Source organism: Lissotriton vulgaris, chromosome 4_1, assembly GCF_964263255.1.
Source record: "Lissotriton vulgaris chromosome 4_1, aLisVul1.2, whole genome shotgun sequence".
Classification (NCBI taxonomy): domain Eukaryota; kingdom Metazoa; phylum Chordata; class Amphibia; order Caudata; family Salamandridae; genus Lissotriton; species Lissotriton vulgaris.
The window spans coordinates 764,508,992-764,516,232 of NC_141691.1; the positions used below are offsets into that span (position 1 = coordinate 764,508,992).

Below are 7,241 nucleotides of genomic sequence, written 5' to 3' on the forward strand. Positions count from 1 at the left end.
ACCAGTGGTGAGCTGTCCCGTCCATTTCAAATAACGAAGGGAGTAAGACAGGGATGTGTACTGGCTCCCTTCCTGTTCAACCTTTATACAAACGGGCTTGAGCAGGCTATGTTGGAAGGGAGCCAGGACTTACCCCAGATAAATCACCGTCCGATACCCACATTGCTGTATGCTGATGATTCAGTCATTTTAGCACGGACCCTGAACCAACTCCAGATACAAATTAACAAATATGCCACATTTATGGACTCACTCGGCCTCAAAATAAACATAAAGAAAACCTTCATAATGCACATTGGTCCTAGGGTCAAAAACCCTAAACCGATAATGGTCGATAAAATGAAACTGGAAAAAACCTCAGTCTACCCCTACCTGGGAATCTTAGTGGATGATGCGGTGAACTGGCGCAAGGCAATTGACGCCAGAAACCTTCACTTCCGTCGGGCAACATCGGCATTGATTTCTTTCTCGAGGAAACTGGGGAAACCAGCGCCACCCGAACTTCTGACCATATATTATGCAAAGTGCCATAGCGTGGCTACCTATGGAGCTGGAGTCTGGGGTTATGGACGCATAGATCAGCTACAAGTAACGGAGAATGGCCTCATAAAATACATTTTAGCCCTCCCTCAAAGTTCCCCGATATTAGCTTCGCACCGTGAGCTTGGTATGGAATATATCGTTGACACTATTCGCTGCCAGCCAATTTTACTGTGGCATCGAATATGGACCAACCCCGAATGTCATTTAACTCGCTCCCTTATTACAGACTGTTTAGCCTTGACAAACTGGCGAAAAATTCCTTGGCTAACCTACATATGGAACTTCTTCAAAGATCTGGACCACGAGTCCTACTTCGAAGATCCTGCTTCGATAGAAGATATTTCCAGGAAACAGTTAAAATCAATGTGTCTGAGTCACTTGAGGGAGTTACGGAACCAAGCTGAGATCTTAAAACCATCTAACGAAAAACTCTGTGCACAACAATCTGGTAAAGGCATGCAAGCATATTTGACGTATTTCTTATCAAACCACAACATTTTTTTATTAACAAGACTTCGTTTTGATATCTTTTTCCGTTTAGTTTCATTTCCGGAAACTCAAAATTGGTCCCGCAATTTGATGAACTGTCCATGTGATGGAATTTCCCAACAGTCAACGATCCACGTTGTTCTATTTTGTAAATATTACAAACTTCCACGAAAAACGTGGATTATTCCACTTCTTCGATCTAGTGGCCATAGACAATGCCATTCTGCGTTTCTCTTTTTGCAGTCTCTGAACACACCACATGAAGCGAAACTTATAGTGACTTTTCTTAAAGCAGTCTTAATAATACGTCAAAATATTCTAAGCTAACTAGAAGCATACAAAACTGCAAATTTTATTCTTAGTATGTTCTTTTATATCTCGACTCATTTTTAAACTCATTTATGCGCTGAAAAGCCTTTTCTATTGTATGTACTTTTTATGATTATACTATTGATAATCGAATGAAAGTTTATGACAAAAAAACAACAAAAAACTGTATAAAGTCAATTTGTAGTCTGACAAAAGGGCCCTCTGCTTTTCCAAATGTACTTGGCAACACTACTGTTTTCTTCCCAGGATTAAACTGCTGACAAGTTAAGCACCTCTGGCAGAGTGCCTCTGCAATGTTCCTGAACTTCGAATTGTACCATGTCTGTTTGAAAACACGGACCATTGCGTCTCTCCCTATGTGTGTATCTCCATGTATCAGCCGGGCCATAGGAGCAAGCATGCTGTCTGGCAACACAGGCATACCATCAGTACAGACAATGACACCATCTTCATTCCTTTGCCGACAACCAAACTTTTCCCATCTTTCCTTTTCTTCTGGTTCTGCGGCAGCCTGCACATTTTTCAGTTCCTCCCATGTTTGTACATCCTCAAACACCATAAGTTGGCAGCTGTTTCCGTTTCCCCCTAATTTGATATTGACTGACATTCTATGTCTTGCACAATGTTGGGCTAATTGGTCAGCATATCTATTTCCGGCTGTCACATCGTCGTTGCTAGATTTGTGAGCAGCACACTTGACCACTGCCAATTCTTTTGGTAACTGGATTGCTTCCAGTAGGTTCTGCACCACTTTCCGATTTCGGATAGGAGTACCCGAGGAAGTCATAAATTCTCTTTGCAGCCATAACTGGCCGAAGTCATGCACAACCCCATAACCATACTGGCTATCAGTGTATATGGTTATTCTCTTGTTTTTCCCATATTTACAGGCTCTGGCCAATGCAACCAATTCGGCTACTTGTGCAGACTTTACTCCAAATAGATAGGATGCTTCTACTGTCTTCTCTAGAGTACACACGGCATAGGCAGCTCTTAAGCCTCCATCCTCATGTCTTAAACATGAGCCATCTACAAATAGCTCAAAATCTTCTACAAGCAGGGGCGTTTCTTTGATATCTGGGCGTGGTTTTGTGCTAAATTCAGTCAGGTCAATGCAATTATGCTCGAACTCCCCCTTGACTTCTGCAACCAGTGTATCTGGTAATAGAGTTGCTGGATTCAGTATATTACATCGAGTAATAGTCACATTTGCTGCACCCACCAGAATTCTTTCATACTTAGTCAGCCGACTAGGTGTGAGATACTGCGTTTTGGTTCGGGTTAGTAGGATTACAACTGCATGTGGAACATACACAGTTACAGGATGTCCCATAATGATGGATTCACTCTGTTCATGACTCATGCAAGTTGCAGCCAATACTTTCAGACATCCAGGCAATCCAGCAGCCACTGGATCCAAGGTAGCAGAAAAGTATGCCACTGGACGTCTAGTCAGACCATGAATTTGAGTTAGAACTGAAAGTGCACAATTGTCTTGTGTGTCACAAAACAGGGCAAAGTCTTTTGAATAGTCAGGCATTCCCGATGCAGGAGCTGTGCATAGACAGTCTCGCAATTTCACAAAAGATGTCATGCTTTCATCATCCCACTCCACTGGGTCTTTTGCTCCTTTCTTTGTCATTTTTATTAATGGTTTTGCTAGGACTGCAAATCCCACAATCCACTGTCTGCAGTATCCTACAACTCCAAGGAACATTCTGATGATTTCTTTCTGAGTGTTTGGTAGTTCCATGTTTCGAGTTATTCTAATTCTCTCTGTGGTAACCTTCCTGATACCTTTTTCTATCTGGTGCCCCAGATATTTCACTGAATTGGTACAGAACTGTAATTTGTCTGGTGATACTTTATGTCCTCCTTCACCTAAATGATTCAATAAGGCAATGGTATCAGTGACACAGTCTTTCCGACTTTTAGATGCCACCAAAAGGTCGTCTATGTATTGGACCAAGACTGATTCTCCAGGTAGGACCAAGGATTCAAGGCATAGTGCAGAATCTAATTGCAAATTGAAGGACTCTCTGTGTACCCCTGAGGAACACGATTCCAGACGTAGATATGACTGTCAAATTCAAATGAGAAAAGAAATTTGCTGTCCGGATGCAATGGGATTGAAAAGAATGTTTGACATAAGTCGATGACGGTAAACCATCCAGCATTCCATGGGATTTGGTACAAAATCACTGCAGGGTTTGGCACAATAGGACAGCAAGGAACGACAATTTTGTTTACCTTGCGCAGGTCCTGCACTACCCTGTACTTTCCACTTGGTTTCTTAATTCCAATTATGGGCGAATTACAAGGACTGCTCATCACCTCTTGTATGAGGTTTGCTTCCAATAATCTTTTTATTTCAATGGCAACCCCTGCTTTTACTTCTGCACTCATTTTATACTGCTTGGTATTTGGGTAAACTGCATTTTCTTTTATGGCTATTTGGATTGGGTCTACATTTGCCATTAATCCTACATTTTTTCCAGTGAAATCCCATACCTCTGGTTTCACAGTCTGTTGGAGTTCTTCAGGTAAGTCTTGTATGGTCAGTCTTTTAATCTCGGAGTCAGGCCTTACCAACATTAATTTGTAAATTCCGTCTTCATCGGGTGTTTGTATTTCAACGCCTTTTGGTGTGCAAAAGATGGTACAATTCATTTTGCACAGCAAATCACGTCCTAGTAAGTTCACAGGACTGGAATCACAGACAACAAATCTGTGCATTTCTTTGAAGTTACCTATTGTGATCTCCATGGGCTCTGTAACTGGGGTATTAATTAGTTGATTAGAAACACCCACTACTTGGATTGCTTCTCCCGAGAGGGGTAGGTTTGGAACATCTGCTGTTCTCACAGTAGAACGGGTAGCACCAGTGTCCAATAGAAAGGTGACGTCATTCCCTTCAACCTTTCCTTCAATGTATGGCCCTGACTGGTCCACCGGCAAGGAGGTGCCACGCACGCACTCCTCGTCCTCCCCCTCAGGCACCGTCAGTAAGAATCATCACAGAGGAATGCGTCATTCAAAAGGGATTGCGAAGTTGCTGCATTTCTATCCTCCCTTCCTTCCCATACCTCTATTTCCTCACCCTGCTGTGCTTTGCTCCTATAGTTAGGCCTAGGTGCACGAGGCAACTGATTCTGTTTTACCTGTTGCTGGGTCTTTCGTGGCCTCTCTTTCTGCACCTGTGGATTCAAATCATTATTGGGAATTTTACCATTCAGCAACATTGGACACTCGTCTCTCCAGTGCCCTATCTGACCGCACCCGTGACAGGGGAATTTCTTCTGGGCTTCCTCTCGGCTCATTTTAACTCTGGGCTTCCCTCCACCCCGAGGGCCTTGATTCTGGGTATTATTATTCATTTTACCTAACTGCTTTTCTTGTTGTTCTGCTAATTTTACTTGTGCCCACATGACTTTTTCTTTTAATGCTTTTCGTTTTTTTTCCATCTCATCTTCACAATACTTGGCGTATTTCAGGACCTCATCTATAGGTTTTCCTTGCCAACAGATTTTATTGTCTCTAATCCACTGTGAGATTTTAGGTCTTAGCCCTAACACGAACCGATAAATAAAATGGGTCATGTCCTTCATCTCAATATTATCTATTCCACTGTACGTTTTGAACACCTGTAACAGTCGCTCATAATATGAATGTACAGTTTAATCACGATTTTGGGTAGTTCTATCTATGTGGGTCTAATCAGTTTCTTTAGCGGGCACCTTGCCTTTTAAATACAGTATGACCTGGTCATACTTCCTCATCACCTCCGCCGAGGGGGCTCCTGTCCTAGTGTCTCTGGCATACTCCTCACTTGGCCAATCAACAGCAATTTTGCATTCTGTCCACAAATCTACAGGAACTACAATGTCGAAGAACCCATCTAGGTCCTTCAGGAGACATTTTTGCACCTTTATAAACCTCTCAACCTGTCTGTACCATTCCACAGGTTTTTCTCGTAATTTTGGGAAATCATTTGTAAATGACACAATATCTTGTCGGGACCATGGAACATGTACATATTTCCCACCTGGCACTTCTCTCATAGGATACAAAGTCTCTGCCTTATCAACTTCTTTTAGGACATATTCAGAAGTCACTTGTCTGGACTTACTGTCTTCTTTTTTCCTTGCCCATCTGGCTTTCCATTTTTCTAAGTCTCCCCATTTCTGTAACAGATTCAGCAATTCTCTTATCTGCACCTTTTTCCCTGACACATTCATGTTTTCTAAATCCTTGTCAGAAAATTCTGCTCTGTAGGGCTTCTGCAATACTTTGGATCTGCTAACATCTATTCCCATATTAGCTGCTGTGTCCATTAGTTTCTCATGGAACACTCTGGTGTTTCTGGTAATGCTCTTACAGATGAACAATAACTCATCCTCACTAAATGTATTCAATCGGTCCATTCCTACATTCCCAGCCATCAGTTCTTCCAGTTCTATTCTTAATTTGTAAATATCTAATGGTTTTGGCTGAGGATTTACCTTTTCCAATTCTCGGGTCCATCGATCTATTTCTTCTGGAATCACTACCGTGGCACTTCGAGTACCTGCAGATGACTCTATCAGAACTTCTCTTGCACTAGTCTGAGTTCTCGTTCTCTGTGCATTGCCTTCTGGTTCTCTTATAGGCAAATCCATCAGGGAAATCATAGATTCGCATTCACTTGCTTGATCATCAACTATTAAAGGCTGTTTTCGGGGTGGTATTACAGCTTGAGTAATAACTGGAGTTTTTGGACTAGCCTGTCTATCCCCATAGAGAGGAACAACTGGGCCAATGGTTACTGGAATTGTCAGAGCTTCAGGACTTGTATTTAGCTGGGTTATTTTCTGAATGAGTTCAATTCTCTGTTTCTCTAAAGCTTCTTTTTCTCGCTCCTGTAAAATCTTTTCCATGGAGGTTTCAGGTATCACATGTGGAACTAAAGGAGGGTAAAGACTTGGGGCAGTTGGAACTGTCCTACTTGATCCCTCACCACAAATCGGTCTATATCAGGGAATAGTCGGATCAGACATGCTTGATCCCTCATTACCGCTAGGTCTGTAACTTAGTCCTGTCGCTTCAGTTGTACTGGCCCTTCTATCCCTAGGATGTCTGAAAAATTGATTTTTCGAACTCAGAGACCTAGACTCCTCATCATATGGTGGTGGATTTTTCATTAATAAATCCTCCAGGTATTCATCTTCTGAATCACCCGCAGCCAATAGGTGTCGGGTTTTCTCTGTGCTTTTTCCTCCTACGGGTTCGTCTACAGCAAATACTGGAAATAGTCCCTCGACCGTCATATTCTGTCTCCATTGTTTCATTTTTAGGTCTCGCCTGTCGATGCGCATGCGCATCGAGCTTGCGAGACTCTGGGGGCTTAACCACTCTTTAACTAACTTGCAAGGAATCGTGGCGATTCCTTGCAGTGCCCGTGACTTTTAAGCTCAATGCGCATGCGCATTGAGCCTAAAAGCGCGTGCACATGCCCCCAGCCGTATTTTCCCTCAGGCGCATTCCTCCCACACCCCCGCTCCGCCCCCTCCCCTGCCCGCTGTGTCGCATTTCTCCTCCCCCCTCCCCTTCTCTGCCTTCCCTCCGTCTTGTCTCTTCACTTCGCCGTGCCTCCCCTACTCTCCTCCCCCCTCCTCCTCCTACTCTCCTCCCCCCTCCTCCTGACATTTTCTGTTGCACTCTACCGAATGCGCACTAACATTCTACAGAGGCCGAGACACCGCAGCAGAGATCGATTAGGTCAGATTCCAACTGCTTACCGTTCCAATATCCATTCGACCCAAAATGATCCTTCACATTACTCCGATTTTAGCAATCAACCTTTCCATACTAAGATTTTTTCCTAGCATATTCTAGAACGT

At 43.1% G+C, this 7,241-nt stretch overlaps 1 pseudogene; it reads right to left on the reverse strand.

Moving 5' to 3' along the window:
- Positions 1-4,364: 4,364 nt before the first annotated feature.
- On the reverse strand, positions 4,365-6,032 carry LOC147722559 (uncharacterized; annotated as a pseudogene).
- Positions 6,033-7,241: the final 1,209 nt, after the last annotated feature.